Consider the following 24986-nt stretch of genomic DNA (forward strand, 5'->3'; position numbering starts at 1 on the left):
GGCCAGCGCTGCGCCAAGCCGCAGACTCTTCCACCTCCCACACTCTTCCTCATTTCCACTGCTTCTCGAGCTGACTCACTTTGAAAATCTGAATACATTCGTTTTCCAAAGGACACAAAACTTTCAAGATGAAAAACCCCACTATCCCTTGTCACAGAAGCCAAGCGGGGACAAGCGTCATGATGCACTGGGTTAAACCGCGTCCCATATCAGAGCACCTGGCTTCCAGTCCCTCCTCTGCTCCCCATGCAGGTTCCTGCTAATGCACACCCTGGGAGGCAGCAGGTGCCTGCCACACACATGGGAGACCTGGACTGAGTTGCTGGCTCTCAGTTTTCGCCTAGACCAGCCCTAGGTATTGTGAACATTTGGAGAGGGAAGATCCATCTCTCTCTCTCTCTCGCGCTCTCGCTCTCTCACTATCTCACTCTCTGTGTACCTTTGCCTTTCAATAAAAATAAACTTGGAAGGAAGGAAGGAGGGAGGGAGGGAGGGAGGGAGGGAGGAAGAAAGGAAGGAAGGGGGAGGGAGGGAGGGAAGGAAGGAAGGAAGGAAGGAAGGAAGGAAGGAAGGAGGGAGGGAGGGAGGGAGGGAGGGAGGGAGGAAGGAAACTGTAAAACTAAATATAGAACCTAAATTGAAGGGTCTTCAACAACAAAATAAGTTTATACTCTTTGAAAGTAAAGGAACTGGCCAGCGCCGAGGCTCACTAGGCTAATCCTCCACCTGTGGCGCCGGCACACCAGGTTCTAGTCCCGGTCGGGGCGCCGGATTCTGTCCCGGTTGCTCCTCTTCCAGTCCAGCTCTCTGCTGTGGCCCGGGAGGGCAGTGGGGGATGGCCCAAGTTCTTGGGCCCTGCACCCCATGGGAGACCAGGAGGAAGCACCTGGCTCCTGGCTTCGGATCGGGCATCTGGGGGGTGAACCAATGGAAGGAAGACCTTTCTCTCTGTCTCTCTCACTGTCTAACTCTACCTGTCAAATAAAAAAGAAACAAAGTAAAGGAACCCAGGGGCTGGTGTCATGGTGTCGCTGGTTAAGCTGTCGCCTGCAAAGCCAGCAGCACATATGGGTGCCAGTTCGAGTCCCAGTTGCTCTACTTCTGACCCAGTTCCCAGCTAATGGCCTGGGAAAGCACTGGAAGATGGTCCAACCGTTTGGGCCCCCACACCCACATGGGAGACCCAGAAGAAGCTCTTGGCTCTTGGCTTTGGCCAGGCCCAGCCCTGGCTGTTGTGACCATCTAGGGAGTGAACCAGCAGTTGGAAGATTTCTCAGTCTCTTCCTCTGTATCTCTGCCTTTCAAATAAACCAATAGATCTTAAAAAAAAAAAAAAAAAAAAAAAAAAAAAAGAGTAAAAGAAATCTGACAACTGAGATCCTGAATTGGATCCCAGGGTAGGAAAGAAGTTGCTATAAAGGCTGCTACTGGGACCTGCATTGTAGGGCTGCAGATTAAGCGGCACGTAGGAGCCGCTTCAAAACCTGCTGCTCCACTTTCAGTCCAGCTCCCTACTAACATACCTGGGAAAGCAGTGGAAGACGGTCCAAGTCCTTGGGCCCCTGCACCCAGATGAAGCTCCTGGCTTCGCCTTGGCCCAGCCTTGGCCATTGCAGATTGGGGGAGTAATCAGCAGATGGAAGATTCTCTCTCTCTGTCTCTGTAATTCTGCCATTTGAATAAATAAATGACTTTTTTTTAAAAAAAGAAAAACGCTAAGTGAGTCATGTTCTCATCACACATAAAAAAATGCTAAGTGTGAAAGACTTATCTGTTAATTAGCTCAATCTAGCCACTGCACAATATATACTTACTTCCAAACATCACCTCATACATCATGTATTGAATTTGTAAAAGCAGACAGTCCTGGAGCCTGCATTGTGGCATGATGGGTAAAGGTGCCACCGGTGACACTGGCATCCCATATGGGCACAGGTCCATCTCCCAGCTGCTCCACTTCAACCCAGCTTCCTGCTTCCAGCTTCTGTGCCTGGGAAGGCAGCAGAAGATGGACTAAATGTTTGGGCCCCTGCACCCAAATGGGAGACCCAGATGACAATCCTGGCTCCTGGCTTCAGTCTGGCCCAGCCCTGGCTGTTGCAGCCATTTGAGGAGTGAACCAGTGAACGGAAGCACTCTCCCTCTCTGTAACTCTTTCAAATAAATAAATAAATCTGTTTTTTTAAAAAAAGTCCTGTATAGGTGGGCCTGACCCAGTCAGGCGAGTTCTTGGGCGAGGGATGCACCAGAGACTTGCGCAGGCCTGGAAGGAAGCCAGTGCTGTGCTGGGTGAGGCGGGGCATCCTGGCCAGGACGTGAGGATGCTTCCTAGGAGCCGACGAGGGTCTGCAGCCGATGGCTGCGCCATGACTTCAGTCACATGAGGACGACGAAGTGCGTTCTGTCCACCACCAGTGAGCTTGCAGGGAGACCTTGAGCCACACACACGCCCACAGGCCATGCGACACACTCCCTGTCGCCCTGGTGAGACTGGGCACTCAGCTCTCCCATGCTCACACTGCTGACCCACAGACGCTGGGGTTGCTTGAAGCTGCTAGGTGGGCGGTAATTTGTCACATAGCAACAGGAGCCTGAAACAGCCGCACATCAGAAGTCCCTGAATTGTCTAGGCGGAGGTCCCAGGCAAGTTCTGGTCCCAGCTCACAAAGCAGCTCGAATCAGCTCTGTTCCCAAGCGGATCTGACACAAGTCAAGGTTAAGGGCAAAGATGGACAGCTATGTAGTGGACCAGAGGAAAACAGTATCAGAAGCTTCCATCCCAAATGCACACAGAATACATCGGATGTCTACCGTAAAACCCCACTGTTTCTACCCCGCGTCCCTTGTTGGACCTCCTCCCCAGGTGGTGGTCTCACCATTCACTGAGAGCCACAGATGGACATGAGTGTTTAGCCAAAATCACAGAATACTTTCATCAGTAAAAATTCACACTATGTGTTTTCTTAACACGTCCATCTCATAGCAGAACACCGATTTTATTTCTTATTCAGTAACAATCAGGAAAGATTGAAACTGGCCCTGAGCCTTGCTCTGTATAACTGAGAAGTTAGACCAACTTACATCAGCAGATTAGAAATGAGCTACGATGTCCACCTGATGGGGTGGAGGAAGGCACACCCCTAGTGCAGATCTATCTGCCATCACTAAAAACAGGCCCCATGGGCAACCATTTCCAAGCTTTAAAAGAAAAAATAAAGAGGCAGAGCAGTGTTCACGGTACATTACCATTTTTTTTTTAAAAAAGATGTATTTATTTATCTGAGAGGAAGAGTTGCAGACAGAGAGAAAGAGAGGTCTTCCATCTGCTGGTTCATTCCCCAAATGGCTGCAATGGCCTGAGCTGGGCAGATCCGAAGCCAGGAGCCAGGAACTTCTTTCAGGTCTCCCACTTGGGTGCAGGGGCCAGCCTCCACTGCTTTCCAGGCCATAGCAGAGAGCTGGATCAGAAGTGGAACAGTGGGGTCTTGAACTGGCGCCCACATGGGATGCCGGTGCCACAGGCAGAGGCTTATGCGACAGCACTGGTCCTGGCACATTACCATTTGTGTGTGAGCGTATGTACGCTTGCACATGGATAAATACCTACAGAAGGAGACGTGAGAAACTGGGAAGAAACAGAAGCAGGAGAATGACTTTTTACTGCTTACCTTGTGTTTCTTTTCCATTTTATACCGTGTGCATGCGTGTCTCACCTATTTTCAAAATACAAATTTTTTTTCAAAGAGGAAACAAGCCAACATCCAGAAAACCTGTGCTTTTAAAATAAACATACGAACTGTCTTCCAAACCTGAACACAAGTTACTGCTCTCATCTTGTCCTACTAAATTATTTAGCTGATGATACGAAAACAGTGTTTCCCCGAAGATGCCAGTGATTCATGTGGCGACCTCGAAGGTCCTTAAAAGTCAGGGCATGTGGACGTGCAGCAGAGGGCTCAGGAGCCCCTCAGGGACTCAGGGAAAGGAGAGGAGGGCCTGGGGAGTGACCGCGAACAGCAGCACCCGAGGCCTGGGAGCAGGGCAGGACCCCGGGGCTCAGGAAGCCTCCAGGAGCTTCTCCCGCTCTTCTCCTGCTAGAGCTGGTTTGTGGCCACTGACACGGGCTTCCCCTGTGCCCCATGTCACCCAGTATTTAGGACATCGGGACACGAAATGTCGACAGAGCAAGCTAAAGGGCTCCCAGGCCAGATTTGACAGGTGATGGAAAATACCTGGAGTCCATGTCATCCATGCAGATGCCTCGAGCCACAGGGAAATGTTTTCTTTTGAACAGTTTGTTGGGGCCTGCATTGTGGCGCAGGGGGTTAAGCCACCTCCTTGACATGGGCATCCCACATGGGCACCAGTTTGTGTCTCGGCTGCCCCACTTCCTATCCAGCTCCCTGCTAATGCATCTGGGAAAGCAGCAGAAGATGGCCCAAGTACCTGGAACCCTGCACCCATGTGGGAGACTTGAATGAAGCTCCTAGTTTCTGCTTGGACCAGCCCCAGCATTGAGGCCATTTTTGAGGGGTGAACCAATAGATGGAAGATCCCTCTGTGTGTGTGTGTGTGTGTGTGTGTGTGTAAGTCAGCCTTTCAAATAAAAATAAAAATACATCTTAAAAAAAAAGACACAGTTAAGGACCCCTGCACCCCCTAACAGCATGCCTGAGTTCCAGTCTCGGCTCCGCTCCCAATTTCAGCTTCCTGTGAATGAGCACCCTGAGAGGCAGCACAGGACAACTGGAGTAGCTGAGTCTCTGCCTGAGTCCCCTCCCAGCTCCCAGCTCCCAGCTCCCAGCTCCTGGCCTGGGCCTGGCCCAGCTCTGGATGTTGCAGGCATTTGGGGAGCAAAAATGTTTTTCAAACTTGTTTACTTTTTTTTTTTTTACAAAGAGGAAACATGCTAACATCAAGAAAATCTGTGTTTTTAAAATAAAAGCAGATGGGAGATAGCTCTCTCTCCTTTTAAATAAATTTAAAATTAAATACAATATAGGTGGCCTTTAAAAATGTTGTATTAAGCCGAAGCAGCTGGCCTCAACAGATACACACAGCGTGAGTCCACGGACAGACAAAACTAAGGCGATGGAAGTCAGGAAGGGCTGGGCAGAGGCAGGGAGGGCCTGGGAGCATCTAAACTTCATTGGGAGGAGGTTATGAGGGTGCAATTGTCAGACTTGCTCAAGTGAGCATTGAAGGTATTTTACCAGGTGGTTTTTTTTTTTTATTAAAAAATGTTTTTTTATTTGACAGATAGAGTTAGTGAAAGAGAGAGACAGAGAGAAAGGTCTTCCTTCCATTGGTTCACCCCACAAATGGCCGATCCGAAGCCAGGAGCCAGGTGCTTCCTCCTGGTCTCCCATGCGGGTGCAGGGCCCAAGCACCTGGGCCAACCTCCACTGCCTTCCAGGGCCACAGCAGAGAGCTGGCCTGGAAGAGGAGCAGCCGGGACAGAACCTGGCGCCCATATGGGATGCTGGCACCACAGGCAGAGGATTAATCAAGTGAGCCATGGCGCTGGCCCCTACCAGGCGGTGTTAAGATGCCCTCACCTCACTCGGGAATGCCTGGATTTGACTCTCAGCTCCAGCTCCTGACTCCAGCTTCCTGCCAGTGCAGATCCCGGGACCAGGATCCCTGCAGCTCCCAGCTCCCAGCCTTGGCCTGCTGGAGGCACGCCTGTTGACAGCATCTGGGGCATGAGCCAGCGCATGGAAGCACTTGCTGTTTCTCTCAAGTTAAGTAAATAAATGCTAAAGAGAAAGATGTTTAACCTCAGGTCAAAGCAGGAGAAGTTTCAGTGTCATAGCTGTGTCAGCCGAGAATCTCCAGTGGGTGCAGTTAGGTAAACACTGGTTAGGAACAGAATATTTTTAAAAAAGATTTATTTATTTATTTGAAAGAGTTATACACAGAGAGAAGGAGAAGCAAAAAGGGAGTGGGGGGGTCTTCCACCTGCTGGTTCACTCCCCAGTTGGCTGCAATGGCCAGAGCTGCACCGATACGAAGCCAGGAGCCAGGAGCGTCTTCTGGGTCTCCCATGTGGGTGCAGGGGACCAAGGACTTGGGCCATCTTCCACTGCTTCCCCAGGCCATAGCAGAGAGCTGGATCGGAGTGGAGCAGCTGAGACACAAATCAGTGCCCATACCACATGCCGGCACTGCAGGTGGCGGCTTTACCTGCTACGCTACAGCGCTGGCCCCACTTTTTTTTTTTTTTTAAGATTTATTTATTTGAAAGTCAGAGTTACACAGAGAGAGAAGGAAAGGGAGAAGGAAAGGGAGAGGGAGAGGGAGAAAGAGAGAGAGAGAGAGAGAGAGAGAGAGAATCTTCCACCTGCTGGTTCAATCCCCAAATGGCCACAATGGCCGGGGCTGCGCTGATCCAAGACAGAAGCCAGGGGCTTCTTCTGGGTCTCCCATGTGGGTGTAGGGGCCCAAGAACCTGGGCCATCTTCTACTGCTTTCCCAAGCCATAGCAGAGAGCTGGATCGGAAGTGGAGCAGCCAGGACTCAAACCAGCACCCATATGGAATGCCAGCACTACAGGCAGCAGCTCCACTCACTTCGCCACAGCGCCAGCCCCAGAATACTTTTTGATGCCTGGGAAACATCTCCGTGCACCTGGCTGTCACCACCCTTCCCCAGTGACCAACCTTGAACGTTCTCCCAGCAGGGCGAGGGCTCCATGCTGTGCCTGCTGGCAGGAAATAACAGGAGCAGACATTACTACCTGCATGACGTCCTTGCCAAAAAGGTACAGCATGCATCCAATCAAGCCTCTTGAATGAATTTCCAGAACCCAGGAGACACAGGGGTCAGGGGAACCATTTCGAGACACTGCGAACCAACGAGTAGACAGCTCCAGACCGGGGTAACCCAGCAGGCAGCTGCCTAGGGCCCAAAGTCAGTTTCATGGAGGTGGAGGGGAGGTAAGAGACTGTTTTTAGATGAATAGAAACTAAGGACGCACAAAAACCAAATGCAATGCACAAACCTAAGTTAAATTTTGGTTTAAAAGGAAAAAGCCATAAAAGCAATTTGGGGGCAACTGGGTGAATTCAAATACTGGAACTGGCTATTAGCTATTACAGTATTATTATGATTTTAAGATATGATAACGGTATCCAATTCTGTAGGACAATGCTCCTATTTCTAGGGGATGTGTGAGAGATTCAAAGGAGAGAAGCTGTGAATCCTGCCTCTTACCTTCATGGCTGCAAAAAACAACCCTAACTACACAGACCTACGTCTGAGTTCAAAGCAGCAGGGTTGGGGTGGGCGCTGTGGCATAGCAGGTAAAGCAGCAGCCTGCAGTGCTGGCATTCCATATGGAGGACGGTTTGAGACTCGGCTGCTCCACTTCCGATCCAGCTCTCTGCTTGTGGCCTGGGAAACCAGTGGAAGATGGCCCATGTTCTTGGGCCCCTGCACCCACATGGGAGATCAGAAGCAGCTCCTGGTTCCTGGCTTTGGCCTGGCCCAGCCCTGGCCATTGTGGCCATTTGGGGAGTGAACCAGCAGGTAGAAGATTGACCTTTCTGTTCTCCTCCTCTTTGCATAAATAAAATGAATCTTAAAAAAAAATTTAAAACCAGCACGGTGGTTAACTGAAAATCAGATATAGGATATATGGGTGTTTACTAGGTCATTCGTTGAATTTTCTTTATATATTTAAAATGTTTTTCCATAAAAAAAACTAGAACCACCGTAAAAAAGGGGCTCTAAATGCAACATGGTGTGCAGAACAGGATCCTGGACAGAGCAATGCATCTGCCAGGAAGCAGTGACAGCTCAGTGAAGTCTGCGCACCGGTGTTAGCGCCAGGCTCACGTTAATTTCCAGTTCTGATGAATGTGCCGCGGTTATGTGAGAAGCTGACATTCAGAGGAAGCTGGGTGGAAGGAACTCCCTTTGTGAATTTTCTGTAAATCTAAAGTTATTACAAAGTAAAAGGCACCCATTATGCAAAAGCTACAAATACCTATTGCATTTTAATGCACACATAATGGAACACGTTCAAGGTCTGATGTCTACAATTCAAGGTCCGATGTCTACAACGTCGACCTTCCACCAACACCTGGTCTGGCACAGAAACTCTGCAGAGGTCAAAGAGCCTCCACAGGATCACACCGCAGACAGCAGGAGCCCCATTTGTAGTGGAGCTGCGGGCCGGGCGGGGGCCTTGGTCCCGGGAGCAAGGGGAAGCTGCCGTCTGGGTAGCAGCTGCCCTGTGCTCCGGGGCGGGGCGGGGGAGCAGCCCCTGGTTCAGCAGAGACAGGCGCTGAACCGCCCACTGGTGCTGTGCTGCCTGCAGCTGCATTGCAAGCGGAAGAGGCAGCTCCCGTCCTCTGCAGGCAGGGTGGAGGTCAGCCACTGCAGCGTCGGTGGACAGTCAGAGCAGCCCTTGGAGTGTGAAAGGTTCTCATCTGAGTTATCTCCTGAACCCTGGGGACATCTACTCCAACCGCTCCTTCACTGAGTCATGCACACCTCCCCTGCAGGTCCCTCTCTAAGAGCAGTCCCTGGTGCCTCTCCCCTCGAGGTACCCAAACACAGGCTTCTTCCATCAGGAAGGGGTCCACCTGTGGATGCACCTGACCCGTGGCCACTCCCCTCTGAGCGTCTACAGCCCCCACCCCCCACCCCCGCTGTGAGGAACCACAACAGGTAAGTGAGTGACGTGAAGGCGCTTTTGGTCTTTTGTCAAAAAGGGGCTGTGGGTAGGAGGACATGGTGGAAATCCAAGCAAAAAATCTCAAGACTTTTTTTAATAAAAGATTTATTTATTTATTTGAAGGCAAAGATACAGAGAGCGAGTGAGAGCTCGTTCGCTCCTCAGATGGCCGAAACGGCTAGAGTTGAGGAGATCTGAAGCCAGGAGCCAGGAGCTTCTTCCAGGTCTCCCACACAGGTGCAGAGGCCCAAGGACTTGGGCCATCTTCTACTGCTTTCCCAGGCCACAGCAGAGAGCTGGATCAGAAGTGGAGCAGCCGAGACTCGAACAGCACCTATATAGGATGCCAGTACTGCAGGCCAGGGCTTTACCCACTATGCCACAGTGCTGACCCCCCCCCCCTTAAGCAATATTGATTTGATAACATTTGGGGGCTGCTGGGAGTGTGAGGCTGTTACCGGAGAAATTGCAGGGTTCTTGTCTTCGCGCAAGAAAGAATTCAGGCCTGAGAGAGAGTAGTGGGAGGTAAAATAGCAAGGTTTATTAGGGAAGGGACATTCGTAAGGATGGGTGGGCACCTCTCCAGACAGAGCCTGAGAGGGTGCCCAGTTGCTTGGACCGGTGGGGGGTGGTGGTGGAAGGAGCAAGGTTACATGGTTGGGTGGAGAGATTACACCTGGCCAGACCAGGCGGGCGACTCAGCATAGAGGCAGAGGGCTGAGTGCACAGTCCAGTTGAGGCCAGGGGGAGGTTTTTAAGGAGATCGGTCTTGCTTCCCCACCTCTGCTCCTCTTGGAACAAAGAGCTTTTTGGATGTAAACAGAAAAACTTCTGAGTTTCCCCTTGAAGGTATCAGACAAGGGGAAGCCTAGCTGGCGCCATCCTGGGTTCAGAGGAAGGGTGAGCAGGACCCCCTAGAGAATGGGGATCGGGAGCAGGGTGTTTGAAATGCAGATACTGGGCTGCACCTGGGAGATTGTGGAAGATTTGTCAGGCAGAAGGGGCAGGGACCTCCACCTGGCAGGTTATCAGGTAGAAGGGGGCAGGGCAGGATGCGAATACCGGGCTGCCCCTGAAACATTGTCAGGATGACTTCGAGATGCAGATGCATATGCTGGACATAGACGTCTTCTCTTTAGGCCTTTATGTCACACACTGCTAAGAGCTCAGGCCGTGGGGTCACCTGGCTGCCAGGCAGGCTCAGCTCCACCATACTGCGGTGTGATCTCGGGCAGGTTAATGCCCGTTCTGTGCCTTCCACCCACCGAGGGCACGGAGGTGCTGCAGCCCCTGGCCCACAGCATTAGCAGAATAGAATGAAATTCCCTCTTGGCTGGCACCTGAGCGCGCCACACAAGCTAACGGTCCTGCCACGCCTCCTACAAACAATGGTTCTTGTTTCTACTTCGGTTTTGTAAAAATGTCAACCATGAATATTAGTCCTGGAATCCAGAGGCCGAGAGGAACCCCGGAGGTCCCTCTTCGGGATAAGGAAAAGTTCTTCCACCTCCCGGAAAGCCCCTTTCGCCCCGGCAGTCTGTCAGGCAAGGCTTTCAGAGTGGGAGAGCCTCACGCTCCTCGTCTTGTCACCGTCTGGTAGGTGCACGCCCTTTAGAGCACGAGTTACCAGCAAACTAGGGCTTGATGGGTGTTAGGCGGACACCCGCCTAAAGATGGCGCCCGGAAGGTGGGCCCAGTGGGCGGAGTTTGGGTCACGTGGGCTGGCCCTGGCCGAGGCGCTCGGGAAGCGGCCGTTCCTGCGCCCGGGACCTGCTCCTGTGTCTCTGCCGCCGGGCGCCCCCACGTGATCACGCCTGATCACGCCTGCGCACACGCGCCACCACGGCCAGCCCCCAGGCTCACGGGACGGCCTCTCCCCAGCCGCGGACCTCCAAGCTGGAGGCCAGTACAAACCTTCTTGCTTCCAAGGCGGCTCCGCTCAGGCATTTTATTGGAAGTAACAAAAGGCTGACTTCTGACACCGCCGCTGCCACAGAGATACAGGTACATCTCGTAGAAGGATATTTGGCAAAAGGCCAGGGGTTTACAACTTTGAACCGGCATTAAGTGGGGCGAGCGTTTAGCCTGGCAGTGAAGCCGCTGTTCGGGATCCCACATCAGAGCGCGTATCAGGGTGCCTGGGGAAGGCAGAGGAGGTGGCTGAAGTAGCTGGCCCCTGCCACCCACGGGGGCGACTTGGATTCGGCTCCTGGCTTCTGCATGCAGCCTGGCCCAGCCCTGGCTGTTGCAGATGTCTGGGGAGGGAACCAGCAGGTCAGCATTCTGTCTCTCAAATAAATAATTAAATATGAAGAAGACATATTAAGATGGCACGAGGCATCATGAAAATGTGACTTTCCCGAAGAACAGAGAGGGACAGAGGCCCACTTTCCTGACAGCTGAGCTGGAGCCCCAAATCCCAACACAGAAGCCGAGTGCACTCCAAGGAGCTCCTGGCAGTACTTTATCCAGGCTTCCTAGGCCTGAAGCACTAGAAACCAGGTCAGCCACATGCCTGCTGGGCCACCGTCCCCCAAGCTGGAGTGCAGCCTCAGCACCTACTCCCTGCCCTGGGAGAGCAGCCCAAGGAGATCTGCCCTGGGCTTTAGGGACAGCTCGGAGGCCTCTGGCCTCATCTCTCCCAGCTGTTCAGGAGGGAAGGCAGCAAGGGGGATGATAGCGGGCCAGGCCCACCCCCGGAAGGAAGAGAGAGAGACCAGCTGTGTTCCTGTGCAGGCTGCCACCTAGGGCGGTGCATCAATCAGCAGGCACCTTAAATACAGCAGACCCCTGGCCGCCTCCCAGGTTGGGGGAGCTGTGTGCGTCCCTGAGCCAAGCAGAAATAGGGCAGGGACTCAAGATGTACAGGCACCTGATTCCAGGCATTCGTCCTCAGAAGCCACTCCATGGGCCAGTGCTGTGGTGTAGCGGGTGAAGCCACCGCCTGCAGTGCCGGCATCCCACATGGGCACCAATTCAAGTCCCAGCTGCTCCACTTCTGATCCAGCTCTCTGCTATGGCCTGGGAAAGCAGTAGAAGATGGCCCAAGTCCTTGGGCCCCTGCCACCCACGTGGGAGACCCAGAGGCTCCTGGCTCCTGGCTTCGCCCCAGCCCAGCCCCAACTGCTGAGTGTATTTGGGGAGTGACCAACGAATGGAAGATCTCTGTCTCTGTCTCTCTGCTGCTCTGCCTTTCAAATAAATAAATCTCAAAAAACAAAAAATGGTGTTGACTGAGGGTCAAGAAGTGTTAGTAGCATCCTAACACCACTAGACACCCTCCTTGACTTGCAGAAGGAGGCACAAGATTGGCAGGTGGAGCGACCTCTTCTTTTTTTTTAATATTCATTTATTTATTTGAAAGGCAGAGAGTTACAGAGAGGCAGAGAGAGAGGTCTTCCATCCACTGGTTCACTCCCCCATGGCCAGAGCTGGGCCGATCCCAGGCACATTAGCAGGAAAATGGATCAGAAGCAGAGTAGCCAGGACTCAATCCCATATCATTCCCATATAGGATGCCGGCGTCCCAGGCGGCAGTTTGATCTGCTGTACCACAATATCCAACCCAGGAACCCCGGGTTTTCACCAGGGGAAAACAAGCCTGGGGCTTAAGTGACTGAGGCAGGCAGTAGTACTGAACAGGGATTTACTAACACTGTTCTTCGTTCTCTGGCTCCCCCTCTTTTTTTTACTTTGGTTACCTTTTGTGAGTATTTTACAGCAATGGACAATACCATGTTCTTAGGAAAAAGATATCATGTTTCCTTTTTAGAGTATATTTGCACCTTGCGCACCGAGGCACGAGTGGAGGAAAGCCTATGAAGTAACAGCGCTCTACTTGGTGAAAACTAACACAGCCTCCTGCCCACTGCTACAGTCACGTGACACCATCAGTACTGGATGGTACCGAGCAGCCGCATGCAACTGTGGTCATTCAAGTGAGCTAAAATTAAACAACATTTAAAGCTCAGATATTTGGTGGGATAAACCACATTTTAAGCGCCACATAGCCACAGGTGGCTGATTGATGACATCACCATCACAGGACATTCTGGGCAGCACTGGCAGAAGACAGCACTCACAGCTCACCTGGGAGTGGTGCTAAAAGGCCCAGCTTCTCTGCATGCTTGGCACGCGGGGGAGATGGGCATCCCAGAGGAGCAGGCCTCTGGGAGGAGCCTGGGGGAAGCAGGGCAGGGGCAAAGAGACTTCTGGGGCCGAGCAGTCCTGCAGAGAACAAAACAGAAACAGAAACAGAGAGATGCATGATGAGCCCAGTTCTGGCCATGCTCCCCAAGGAGCCCTCCTGAGTTTGCAAGAAGGGGCTAAGCAGGGAGTAGCCTGCCACTCAGACCAGGCCCAACCTGGGCTCCGCAAAGCTCTGCCAAGTCTCCTTTAGAGGCAGAGTACCCTTACTGGTCTAGCCCAGGGCTCAGCCAACAAGAGACACTGAACCAGGCTTGCTGTCTGGTTATGGCTTTTCTATGTTTCAATGGTCCCGTTTTAAACAATTATATGTAAGAGCCTGGGTTTGCTTCTCGGTCCTTGGAGCCTAAAACATTGCTATCTGCTTGCGACCCCGGCGTGGAGCACAAGCCTGTCCTGACATCCTGGTTGCTGCACCCCAGCCGCCCACTTCTCACAAGGGGGTTTTGTCCCAAATGTTCCATGGCAAAGCCGTGGACTCTTGGACCACGTAGTAAGCATCCAAAGCAGAAAGGTTTCAGATGGGCCCCCAGGGCTGCCCCAGCCCATACCTGCAGTATTCCATCACCCTGGTGCATGCGACAGCTCCTCCCATTCCTGCCACGGGCCTGAACAGGCCTCCAGCCCCGTGTGAAGGGCTCAAGAGTTCCGTTTGTCAACTAACGGCAAGGATGGGACACTTGCAGCCTCCCCCACAGGAAAAGACCATATGGTCATGCTGAAACAGAAAGGGGCCTGATGCAGCAGAAATGCCCGGGTGCAGGGAGACCCTGGTGCCCGTCAGCAGCTTCGGGGGGGGGGGGGGTCCCTAAGGCATGAGGAGCCAGGGTGAGCAAGCAGAGGGAAGGGAAGGAACAGCATGGCAGCAAGCAAGTACCACTACGATGGGACCAGAGAAAAGGCACGCCTAGACTCTCACTCATTCCAAAAGCCAGCAGAGAAAGGTCAGAAAAGGCGGGGAGAGTGGCAGCTGGCTCACCGGTGAAGCCACTGTATGCGACACCCACAACCCTTGTCAGAGCACCCGGATTCCAGTCCCAGCTCTGCCCCCGATTCCAGCTTCTGGCTAATGTGCCCCCCGGGAGGCAGCAGGTGATGGCTCAAGTACTTGGGTCCCTGCCACCCATGCGGGAGACCTCGGTTGAGTTCCCAGCTCCTCGCTTCTGCCTGGCCCAGCCCCAGGTGTTGCCAGCATTGGGGGAATGATTCAGCGAATGGGAGCTCTCTACCTCTGTCTCTCAAGTAAGCAAGTAAGTAATAAATAAGGTTTAAAAACGAGGAGGAGGGGAGCACAGAAATGCTCACCCTAGGACTGTGGATCTTCGATACAGACAGTTGACAATAGCAGACGTGTGTGTGCACAGCCACCAAAGCAAGACGGCAAGGGTGGGCACTGCGGCACAGCAGGTTAAGCCACCAACTGGGCTGCCCATATCCTTATGAGAACGCCTGGTTCTAGACCCAGCTACTTGCTTCTGATTCAGCTTCCTGCTAATGCATCCTGGGAGGCAGCAGATGATGGCCCAAGTGCTTGTACCCTGCCACTCACTTGGGAGACCCAGATAGAGTTCTAGGTTCCTAGCTTCAGCCTGGCCCAGCCCAGCCATTGCAGGCATTTGGGGAGTGAACCAGAAGATAGAAGATTCTCTCTATCTCTCTATCACTCTACTTTTCAAATAAATCTTTAGAAGAATAAAAGCAAAAGAGCCCATTCTCTCTATTTTGTTGCATAGTAACAGTCAGGACAGAACTGTTATGCTCCTGAGAAAGACCTCTGGCTACAATGATGCCAGCTCACATAAAAGGTCACAGCAGTGTCTGCACAAAGGCCCCCCGGAGCTCAGTCTCATTTAGGGTCCAGGTGAGAAGCTGACTTCCTGCAGGAGCTTCATGGCAGCTGACTTTTCACCAGGGCAGACGGACACAGGCTCTCAGTAGCTCCCCCTCCCCCTCTGCCTCCCTGCACACAAGATAGAAGAGGAGACCAGCGTGTCCCACGGGTGCCAACAGGTACCGGGAAGGTGACGATCAGCGGGAACAGACGAGGCGGAGGAAGCCGCAGCCTACGTGCCCGTGGCAGGGGCAAAACTCTTCACCCTCAAGAGCCAGGAAGGGCTCAGGCACTGGGAGCGCCAGGTCCCATGGAGGCATGAGCCTGGCAAGGGCGAAAACAGGAGCAGGGCCTGATTGGATGTCAGTGCCATGTGTGGCTGTAGACCCCACCCAGGCTGCTCCCGAGGGAGCAGGATGGCCATGAGGACATCGTCTGAGCCACAGGCTCCAGTCACACCCGCAGTCAGCCAGCTCCTGGGACTGTCACCTCTGTGAGCCACATGAGTCTCCTGTCGGCGCCTAACCTGAGCTGGGCTCCTGTCACATGACAAAGTCCACATTTCAGGCAGATGCCACCGAGAAAACAAAACCTCAAAACTACTGCTGAATTCAGAGCGCGTGCATTGAGGACTCAAGGGGGGTGGTATTAATGGGGGCCCACATCTTGGTGAAAGAGCGCCTCCAAGCTCAGTGGCACCCACCAGGACCCCGGGTGGAAACTTAACATTCATTAAAGCTACAAGGACCCAGCGCGCCGCCTCTCTTACCCCTCCTGCCGCCCGGCAGCTTTCAGAGCCACCGAAAGGCATGAGGCTGCCCCTGCCGGAAGAGCACCGACCTGGCAGAGCAAGGAGACCTCCTCCCGGCTCTTGCCAGACACGGGGGTGGAGCACTGAGGAAGGACTTGGTGCCAGGGCTTGGAAGGAGGGGAGGCGGCTTGCCCACGATGGGGGCGCTCTTGCCCTGAAATGAGGCATGGTCATGGCTGGCTAAGGGATCCAGGACTAAGGAAGAGAACAGACAGAAGCCTGCAGGCCAGGGCGTGCTGCTGCACAAAGAATGGCCCTGGCCATCTCAGAGAGCTTCACTTTTACTTAGAGCTTTCTCTAAGTGAAAAGAAACACTGTTGTGTGTTGTTTTAGCTTCCTGGGTTCTAGGCTGGCGCTGTTGGCGTGGTAGGTTAAGCCTCTGCCTTCGGCGCAGGTTCAAGTCCCAGCTGCTCTCTTCTGATCCAGTTCTCTGCTATGGCCTGGGAAAGCAGTAGAAGATGGCCCAAGTCCTTGGGCCCCTGCACCCAGATGGGAGACCTGGAAGAAGCTCCTGGTTCCTAGCTTTGAATTGATGTAGCTCTGGCTGTTGCAGCCATTTGGGGAGTGAACCAGCAGATGGAAGACCTTTCTCTCTCTCTCTTTCTCTCTCTCTCTCTCTTTCTCTCTCTCTCTCTCTTCCTCTGTCTCTCTGTAACTTTGCCTTTCAAATAAATAAATATATTTTTTTAAAAAAGCACATTTACAGGTGCTGGTGTGCACAGAAGGTTAAAACACCACCTGTAACACTGGCATCCTATATGTGCTCTGGTTTGAGTCCTGGCTGCTCCACTTACAATCCAACTCCCTGCTACTGTGCCTGGGAAAGCAGCAGAGGATGGCCACCCACCTGAGAGACCTGGAGGAAGCTCCTGGCTCCTGGCTTCCGGTTGGCCCAGCCCAGGCCATTTGGGGACTAAACCAGCAATGAAAGATGTTTCTCTCTGCCTCTACCTCTCTCTCTCTCTGTAACTTGGCCTCTTGAATAAAATATAATTTTTTTAAGATTTTATTTATTTGACAGATAGAGTTACAGAGAGAGAGAGAGAGAGAGAGAGAGAGAGAGAAAGGTCTTCCTTTTTCCGTTGGTTCACCTCCCAAATGGCCGCAATGGCCGGAGCTGCCCCGATCCGAAGCCAGGAGCCAGGTGCTTCTTCCTGGTCTCATGCGGGTGCAGGGGCCCAAGCACTTGGGCCATCCTCCACTGCTTTCCCGGGCCATAGCAGAGAGCTGGACTGGAAGAGGAGCAGCTGGGACAAGAACCGGCACCCATATGGGATGCCGGTGCCACAGAAGGATTAACCTAGTGCGCCACGGCACTGGCCCCAAAACATAAATCTTCAAAAAAATTTTTTTCAAACAAAAAAAGATGAGAAAAAAAAAAGTTTATCTAACTACAAGTTGTCCAAACTGTCTCAGCCTTCAGTCCAGATGTGATTGTCCATTGATTCCAGAGACTAGAACCCTCAACAGCAGGTGCCTGGACAGATTTCAAAACTCAGATATGTTCTGTTTCAGAATTACAGGACTTAGCAGCTTGGTTTGCTATTTCTATACAAACCCTCATTTCATCATTGGGCAGCATTAGGGTGAGCTTCCGGGGGGCAAGGGTAGGGGGAGTGCTATATGCAGTGTGTGTCAATGAGAATCCTTATGTCTCAACAAACTCAATTTCAAAAAAGGACAGCATGCCATTCAAACGTGGCTGGCTACACAGAGAGTTTAAAAAAAAAAATCTCGGCCGGTGCCGCAACTCACTAGGCTAATCCTCTGCCTTGCGGCGCCAGCACACCGGGTTCTAGTCCCGGTCGGGGTGCCGGATTCTGTCCCAGTTGTCCCTCTTCCAGGCCAGCTCTCTGCTGTGGCCCGGGAGTGCAGTGGAGGATGGCCCAAGTGCTTGGGCCCTGCACCCCATGGGAGACCAGCATAAGTACCTGGCTCCTGGCTTCGGATCAGCGCCGTGTGCCGGCGTGCCGGCCGCGGCGACCATTGGAGGGTGAACCAACGGCAAAGGAAGACCTTTCTCTCTGTCTCTCTCTCTCACTGTCCACTCTGCCTGTCAAAAAAATTAAAATAAAATAAAATAAAAAATCTCTAGAGGTCAGGGTGCACAACAGAGATACGCATGATTCCCAGGAGAAACATGCAAGATGTGATTTTTTAAAATGCATTTACTTGTGAGGCAGTGGGAGACAGACTGAAAGAGGTCCTGTTGCTCATTTACTTCCAAGTCCTGCTGGGACTGGGCTGGGCCAAAGCTGAGCGCCAAGAACATAATCCAGGTCTCCCATGGGAGTGACAGGAACCCAACTCCTTGAGCCATCACTGCTGCCCCCAGGGTCAGCACCAGCAGGAAGTGGGAGCCAGGAGCAGAGCCAGGTTATCAAAGCCAGGCGCTCTGGTGTGGGACAGAGGCATTTTCACTGCCGGGCTAAGTGCCCGCCCCTAGGACAGGGTCAGGAAACAGTGCAGCAAGGGGCTGCGGGTCTTCATGCTGACCTCCTGGCAGTCACTGCTCCTCTAACCTCACACGTGCGATACCTTGATCAAACAGGGACAGCTGTGCTGGTGCAGGGCTTCTGCGTTACTCCATACAGTGAGAGGAAGTAACACACGTGCTCCGAGATCTTAACACATAGCAGAAGCCTTCCCGGTTCAGGTGAGGAGGGCACCAGGCTCTAACCACACACAAAATAATTCCGGACCAACAGCAGCTTCCTCTTGGTTGTCGTCAATGCACAGACCTCCTCTGGCCTCTCCCAGGCTATCTGCTCAGAGTAAGACTTAATGACAGCTTAATCTTAGATGGGAGCCCCCTACCCTAGCTTGCCAATACATCAGCAGGTTCTGCAGAAATTTAGGGCCCCAAGGGCACCGCAGAGCCACTGTGGCGTTGAGGGTATTTGGCTGAGTCCTGCACTGTGCTTGCTAAGGTTACATTCAGGAAGAAATGTGCACATTTCTTTGCCTTTGGGCTCGGAAGTTTCACTAGTGGACTATTTTAAATGTTTCTCTCGGCCCAGAAGCAGCTCCGGTGGCTTGTGAGTATCAGATGTGTGCAGAAGACGTGATGCACGGCCGGCTACAAAGCACTGCCAAAGAGGGCCCAGACAAGACTGACTTTGCTAAGACACATACAGCTTATACGAGAGACAAAATGTTCTCTTTATTTATGATCTAATTTCAGTAATTAAATTCATGGATGACAAATGACATATATCCTTATTAATACTATTCCGGACATGAAAAAGACAACCGTTTTCTGAATTTGTAACACGTTAAAAATAGATTGCAGGCTTTTTTGAAGTATTCAACAAATGATTCAACCTACTTACTTCAATGATCATTTCCTAAATGATCTTGCTGAATGTAAACACTTAAGTAACTAGACATAATTAGTCCTTTTCACAACCAGTTCAAATTAAACTGTTCCCCAGCCCCACCCCAGGAGACTGGGATATGTAATAATTGGAAGCATGTGTTCTTTTACACGTTCAGAACTTGTGTGTATGACACAGATGAGTCAGAGTCGTAAAGGATCCATTCAGGAGCAGATGGTTAGCCTGGTGGTTAAGACACCCAGGTTCCACCTAGGAGTGCCTGGGTTCAATTCCCGACTTGGGCTCCTGACTCCAGCTTCCTGCTAATGCAGGCCCTGGGAGGCAGAGGTGGTGGCTCAAGTGACTGGGTCCCTGCCAGCCATGCGGAGACCTGGACTGAGTTGCCAGCTCCCGGATTCCTCCCCGGCTCAACCAGGGACCGCTGAGGGCATTTAACGTGCATCATCATTTAACATGGATGAGAGTTCTCCGTCTCTCTCTTTCTTGGCCTTTCAGATAAAGAAAAATAAAACAAAAGAGTTTAAATCAACCATTGATTGGCTTAGAAAAACTATGCTTCGACTTTTTTTTTTTTGAGAAGTAGAGTTACAGAGAGAGGTAGAGACAGAGAGAGAGAGGTCTTCCATCCACTGGTTGACTCCCCAAATGGCCGCAAGGGCTGGAGCTAAGCTGATCCGAAGTCAGGAGCCAGGAGCTTCTTCCTGGTATCCCACACGGGTGCAGGGGCCCCAGGAACTGGGTCATCCTCTGTTGCTTTCCCAGGCACATTAGCAGGGAGCTAGATTGGAACTGGAGTGGCCAGGTCTTGAACTGGTGCCACTATGGGATGCAGGCACTGCAGGCTGGAGCTTTAACCCCCTGTGCCACAGCACCGGCCCCTGTTTTCACACTCTTGAGCATGTCAGAGAGCAAGAGCTGAGCAGGTGAGGGTGGGCGGCTATTATCTAGATGCAAAATAAATGAAATGGTCAGAATCAAAGATATGCTGGCATTCCCAAGATGATGAGAAGCCAGAGGTTGGGGCCAGCGCTCTGGCCTAGTAGGAGAAGCTGCCTCCTGTAGTGCTAGCATACCACATGGGCGCCGGTTCAACACCCTGCTGCTCCACTTCCAATCCAGCTCTCTGCTATGGCCTGGGAAGGCAGTAGTAGATGGCCCAAGTCCTTGGACCCCTGCACCCGCGTGGAAGACCTGGAAGAAGCTCCTGGCTCCTGGCTTCAGATTGGCGCAGCTCTGGCCCTTGTGGTCAACTGGGGAGTGAACCAGTGGATGGAAGACCCCTCTCTTTCTCTGTCTCCCCTTCTCTGTCTCTCCTTCTCTCTGTGTAACTCTGCCTTTCAAATAAATAAATAAATCTTAAAAAAAAAAAAAGTCATCCCCTGCCTCTTTCCGGATGCACTCTTCTGGCTGGATTTAGAGTGACCATCGTACCTGAAGTTCTCTGTAGCTTCTAGAAGTGACAAGCATGACAGAAATCCAGCCTCTAGAGCTCTAGAGTGAACCAGCAGGTGGAAGACCTCTGCCTCTGTCTCTGTCCGTCTCTTCATCTTATCCTCAACTACATTCAGTTTAGTTGCAGTCATGAACTTTCAGTGTACACAAACAATGTTAAAGCAGAATATATATGTACATATATATATATATTTAATTTATTTGAGAGACAGAGAGCTCCTATCTGCTGGTTCCCTCCCCAGATGCCAGCAATGGACCCAGACAGGGCCAAACCCAAGAGCCAGTAACTCAGTCCAGGCCTCCTCTTCAGTTGGCCGGAATCTGACCGACTTGAGCCAATACCACTGCCCCCCAGGATCTGCATTAGCAGGAAGCTGCGGTCAGGAGCCCCAACCAGGCATTAAAACCCAGGAACTCAGACATGGGACGTGGCTGTCCTAACCAGTAAGCCAAATGCCCACCCAAGGCAGGACCTACTTTACATGACAGTTCTAGATTGAGCTAATTTACTTTAAAATTTTTTATTTACTTATTTTGAAAGTCAGAGTTACAGAGAGAGAGAGGGGTAGGGGAGAGAGAGATCTTCCATCCACCGGTCCATTCCCCAGATGGCTGCAACAGCCAAGTCTTGGCTAGGCCAAAGCCAGGAGCTTCATCTGGGTCTCCCATGAGGGTGCAGGGGTCCAAACGCTTGGGTTATCTTCCACTGCTTTTCCCAGGCCATTAGCAGGAAGCTGGATCAGAAGTGGAGCAGCCAGGACATGAACCAGTGCCCATATGAGATGTTGGCATCACAGGTGGTGGCTTTACCTGCCATGCCACAGTGTCAGCCCTAATCTAATTTACTTTTTTTTTTTTTTTTTTTTTTTTTACAGGCAGAGTGGACGGTGAGAGAGAGAGAGAGAAAGATCTTCCTTTACCGTTGGTTCACCCTCCAATGGCTGCTGTGGCCAGCGTACCGCACTGATCCGAAAGCAGGAGCCAGGTGCTTCTCCTGGTCTCCCATGCGGGTGCAGGGCCCAAGAACCTGGGCCATCCTCCACTGCACTCCCGGGCCACAGCAGAGAGCTGGACTGGAAGAGGGGCAACCGGGACAGAATCCGGCGCCCCGACCGGGACTAGAACCTAGTGTGCCAGTACTGCAGGCAGAGGATTAGCCTATTGAGCCATGGAACCGCGGCGCCGGCCTCTAATTTACTTTGGATAGACCCATGAAGCCTAAAGACAGTGCAGGAGCAACATTTTACATTCGACTGTTCAACAAGAACAACATGGGGAACCATCACCTTTAACTTCCTGGAAGTGAGTCCCAGCTCAGGTCAGTGAATCACCTGAACCGCAAAGCCAGGACCCTCCAGATGATGATGATGGCTGCTGCGTGTTCCCTTAAACATACCGACACACGCCAGAAAAAGGCAGGTTACCTTCAATCAGTGAGAGAAAAAAATCTACATCACCAAACAGTTGTTATATAGAGATACTTTAATGCACCACAATTTTTTTAAAGATTTATTTATATATTTAAAAGGTAGGGTTACAAAGAGGAAAGACAGAGAAGGAGAGAGAGAGATCTTCCATCTGCTGGTTCACTCCCCAAATGGCTAGGCCAAGTGGAAGTCAGGATTTAGGAGCGAACTGCTTTTCCCAGGTGCATTAGCAAGGAGCTGGATCAGAAGGGGAGCAGCCAGGAATCAGTGTCCATGCTGGATGCTAGCACTACAGGCTGTGGCTTTAATCTGCTGTGTCACAGCACCGGCCCAGTGCACCACAAATTTAAGTGAGAGGTAAGATGTATTTTTACTCTGTATAGGTAAATTAAGGATAAAATGTTATCTAAAATCATGTACTGTCAGGGCTGGTGTTGTGGCATACTGGGTAAAGATGCCACCTGCAACGCAAGTATCCATATGAGCACCAGTTCAAGTCCCAGGGACTCCACTTTCAATCCAGCTCCCTGCTAATGGCCTGGGAAAAGCAGAGGAAGATGACCCAAGTATTTGGGCTCCTGAACCCACATAGGAGACCTGGAAGTAGCTCCTGGCTCCTGGCTTTGGCCTGGCCCACCCCTGGCTGTTGGAGCGACTTGGGGAATGAACTAGCAGGTGGAAGATCTTTTTCTGTCTCTCCTCCCACCCCATAACTCTGCCTTTCAAATAGATAAATACATCTTTTTAAAAAAATAATGTATTTTCCACAACTTACTTTTTTTTAAAAGATTTATTTATTTATTTGAGAGAGAGACGGAGAGGCAGAGAGAGAGAGAGGTCTTCCATCTGCTGGTTCACTCCCCAATTGGCTGCAACAGCCAGAGCTACATCAATTCAAAGCTAGGAACCAGGAGCTTCTTCTGGGTCTCCCATGCAGGTGCAGGGGCCCAAGGACTTGGGCCATCTTCTACTGCTTTCCCAGGCCACAGCAGAGAGCTGGATTGGAAGTGGAGCAGCCGGGTCTTGAACCAGCGCCCATATGGGATGCCAGCACTGCAGGCCAGGGCATTAACCCACTGCGCCACAGTGCTGGCCCCCAGTCCTACTTTCAAAATGGCCACAGTAACTGCTCAGCATCCTAATCTCCTACACTAGCACTTACTCTCCCAGCAGACTGTGTCCTCGACCTATCTGAATAGGCTTGGTAACCTACTGAGCTCCCAGCATCCTAGTCTGTCCCCAGGTGGGGTTTCTGATGTCCCTGGAAACTCTCCCTGCATTCTTCCTCCAGCTGTGCCCTCCTCACCTCCAAGGCTCAACTCCAGTGAAACAACACAGGCTTGCAGGGCCCTTGATCTCAAACAGCGGGGATCCCCTCCTCCTTGGGGATCCCCTCCTCCTACAGCCGAAAAAGCTGCCATTCAGGCTGCTACTTGTGATTCACACCCAGGTTTCGCTGTTTTAGGCTGCACGTCCTACAGATGGGAATCCCGGCTCAGGTACCTTGATGGTCCTTACTGTGCCCAGCACAGGGCTTGACCTACAGCAGGTGCACATTAAAGGCACATTTTGTGAATTAAAAAATAACATGGAGGCAGTGTTGTGGCGCAGTGGGTTAAGGCACTGCTTGACACCCGTATCCCATACTGGATTGCCAACTTGAGTCCCAGCTCCTCTGCTTCTGATCCAGCTCCTGCTAATGCACCTGGGAAAGCAGTGGAAGATGGCCCAAGTGCTTGGGTCCCTGCATCCACATTGGAGACCCAGAAGAAGCCCCTGGCTCCTGGTTTGGATTGGCCCAGCTCTGGCTGTTGCGGCCATTTGGGGAATTTCTCTCTCTCTGTGTCTTTCAAATAAATAAATAAATAAATCTTAAACCAAACAAAAGCAATATGATGACAGGAAAAATATTTTTCTGGTAGGCCGGCGCCGCGGCTCAACAGGCTAATCCTCCGCCTAGCGGCGCCGGCACACCGGGTTCTAGTCCCGGTCGGGGCGCCGGATTCTGTCCCGGTTGCCCCTCTTCCAGGCCAGCCCTCTGCTGTGGCCAGGGAGTGCAGTGGAGGATGGCCCAGGTGCTTGGGCCCTGCACCCCATGGGAGACCAGGAAAAGCACCTGGCTCCTGGCTCCTGCCATCGGATCAGCGCGGTGCGCCGGCTGCAGCGCGCCGGCCGCAGCGGCCATTGGAGGGTGAACCAACGGCAAAAGGAAGACCTTTCTCTCTGTCTCTCTCTCTCACTGTCCACTCTGCCTGTCAAAAAAAAAAAAAAATTTTTTTTTCTGGTAATTTAGGAAAGTATTTCTGAAAATAAATTTGAGGGAAAAAAGCAAGAAAAATAAAAGATGGCTCGTATTTACAGAGTGACAGCCCATTCAGAGTTATCACAAAAATAATTTACATGGGATGACATGATTTGAAAGTTAATTACTGTTTTGGAGTTGAAAAGGATGGATTAGCCCCCTAATTTATCACTACAAATCTTCTTGACATCAAAGTGACAACAGAGTAAGCAGCGAGCCCCGGCTCACAGATTCCCGGCAGCCGCAGAAGGCACAGTGCCAGAGGGGTTCCTAGGCTAAGCCATGGCCACCGCAGAACCCAAATCCATGGCTAAACACCAGACACGGAATAGCAGGCAGAGGCTGGGCGACACCAAGGAGCAGGGCCTCTGCTCCACTCCAGACGAGGCCGGCAAGCGAGGCCTCCTCTCCCTCACCGAGGACTGCCCCGGAACGCGTGCCAGTTGGCCTGCCCTGGCCATGCCAAGGTGGCGGGAGTGGCAGGGTTGGGGCCGTCAGGGGCAGGTGGGGGCAGTCAGGATTCTTGGGAAGCACGAGGTTCGACAAGTCTGATGCAATGCTGGAAACAGGTGTCTGGAAACCTGCTGTAGCCAAGGACTGATGCAGCGGCCCTGGCTGATGGCGGCTATCGGAGCAAATGCGGAAGAAACAAAGCTCCTGGGCCCACTGCGTCTTCACTGCCTCAGGGTTCAGAATTGGTATAAATTAGTACACGATCAAATTAATCCAGGGCGGGCCTGGCCATCTTCCAATTATTCGAGGGAAATCCCATCATTTCCTGGTGTAGAAGGGATGCCCTGCCCACCCTCCCATGCTGTGACTGGCCTCATTTCTCTGGTTCACCGTCTCCCAAGGTCCGACACACATGCCCTCCAAATGAGATGGAGCTTTAATTTCAAAAACTCTTAGCGAGAAGATGCTATCGACAAAGAAAGT

General features: G+C 52.0%; 1 long non-coding RNA gene across 1 annotated transcript; it reads left to right on the forward strand.

Moving 5' to 3' along the window:
* Positions 1–10462: 10462 nt before the first annotated feature.
* Positions 10463–13212, forward strand: LOC103352442 (uncharacterized). Its single transcript, XR_519911.3, has 2 exons — positions 10463–10687; positions 12456–13212. It is a non-coding gene; the product is annotated as an uncharacterized lncRNA (long non-coding RNA).
* The last annotated feature ends 11774 nt before the right edge of the window (positions 13213–24986 follow it).

Source organism: Oryctolagus cuniculus, chromosome 18 (genome assembly GCF_964237555.1).
Source record: "Oryctolagus cuniculus chromosome 18, mOryCun1.1, whole genome shotgun sequence".
NCBI classification, from domain to species: Eukaryota; Metazoa; Chordata; class Mammalia; order Lagomorpha; family Leporidae; genus Oryctolagus; species Oryctolagus cuniculus.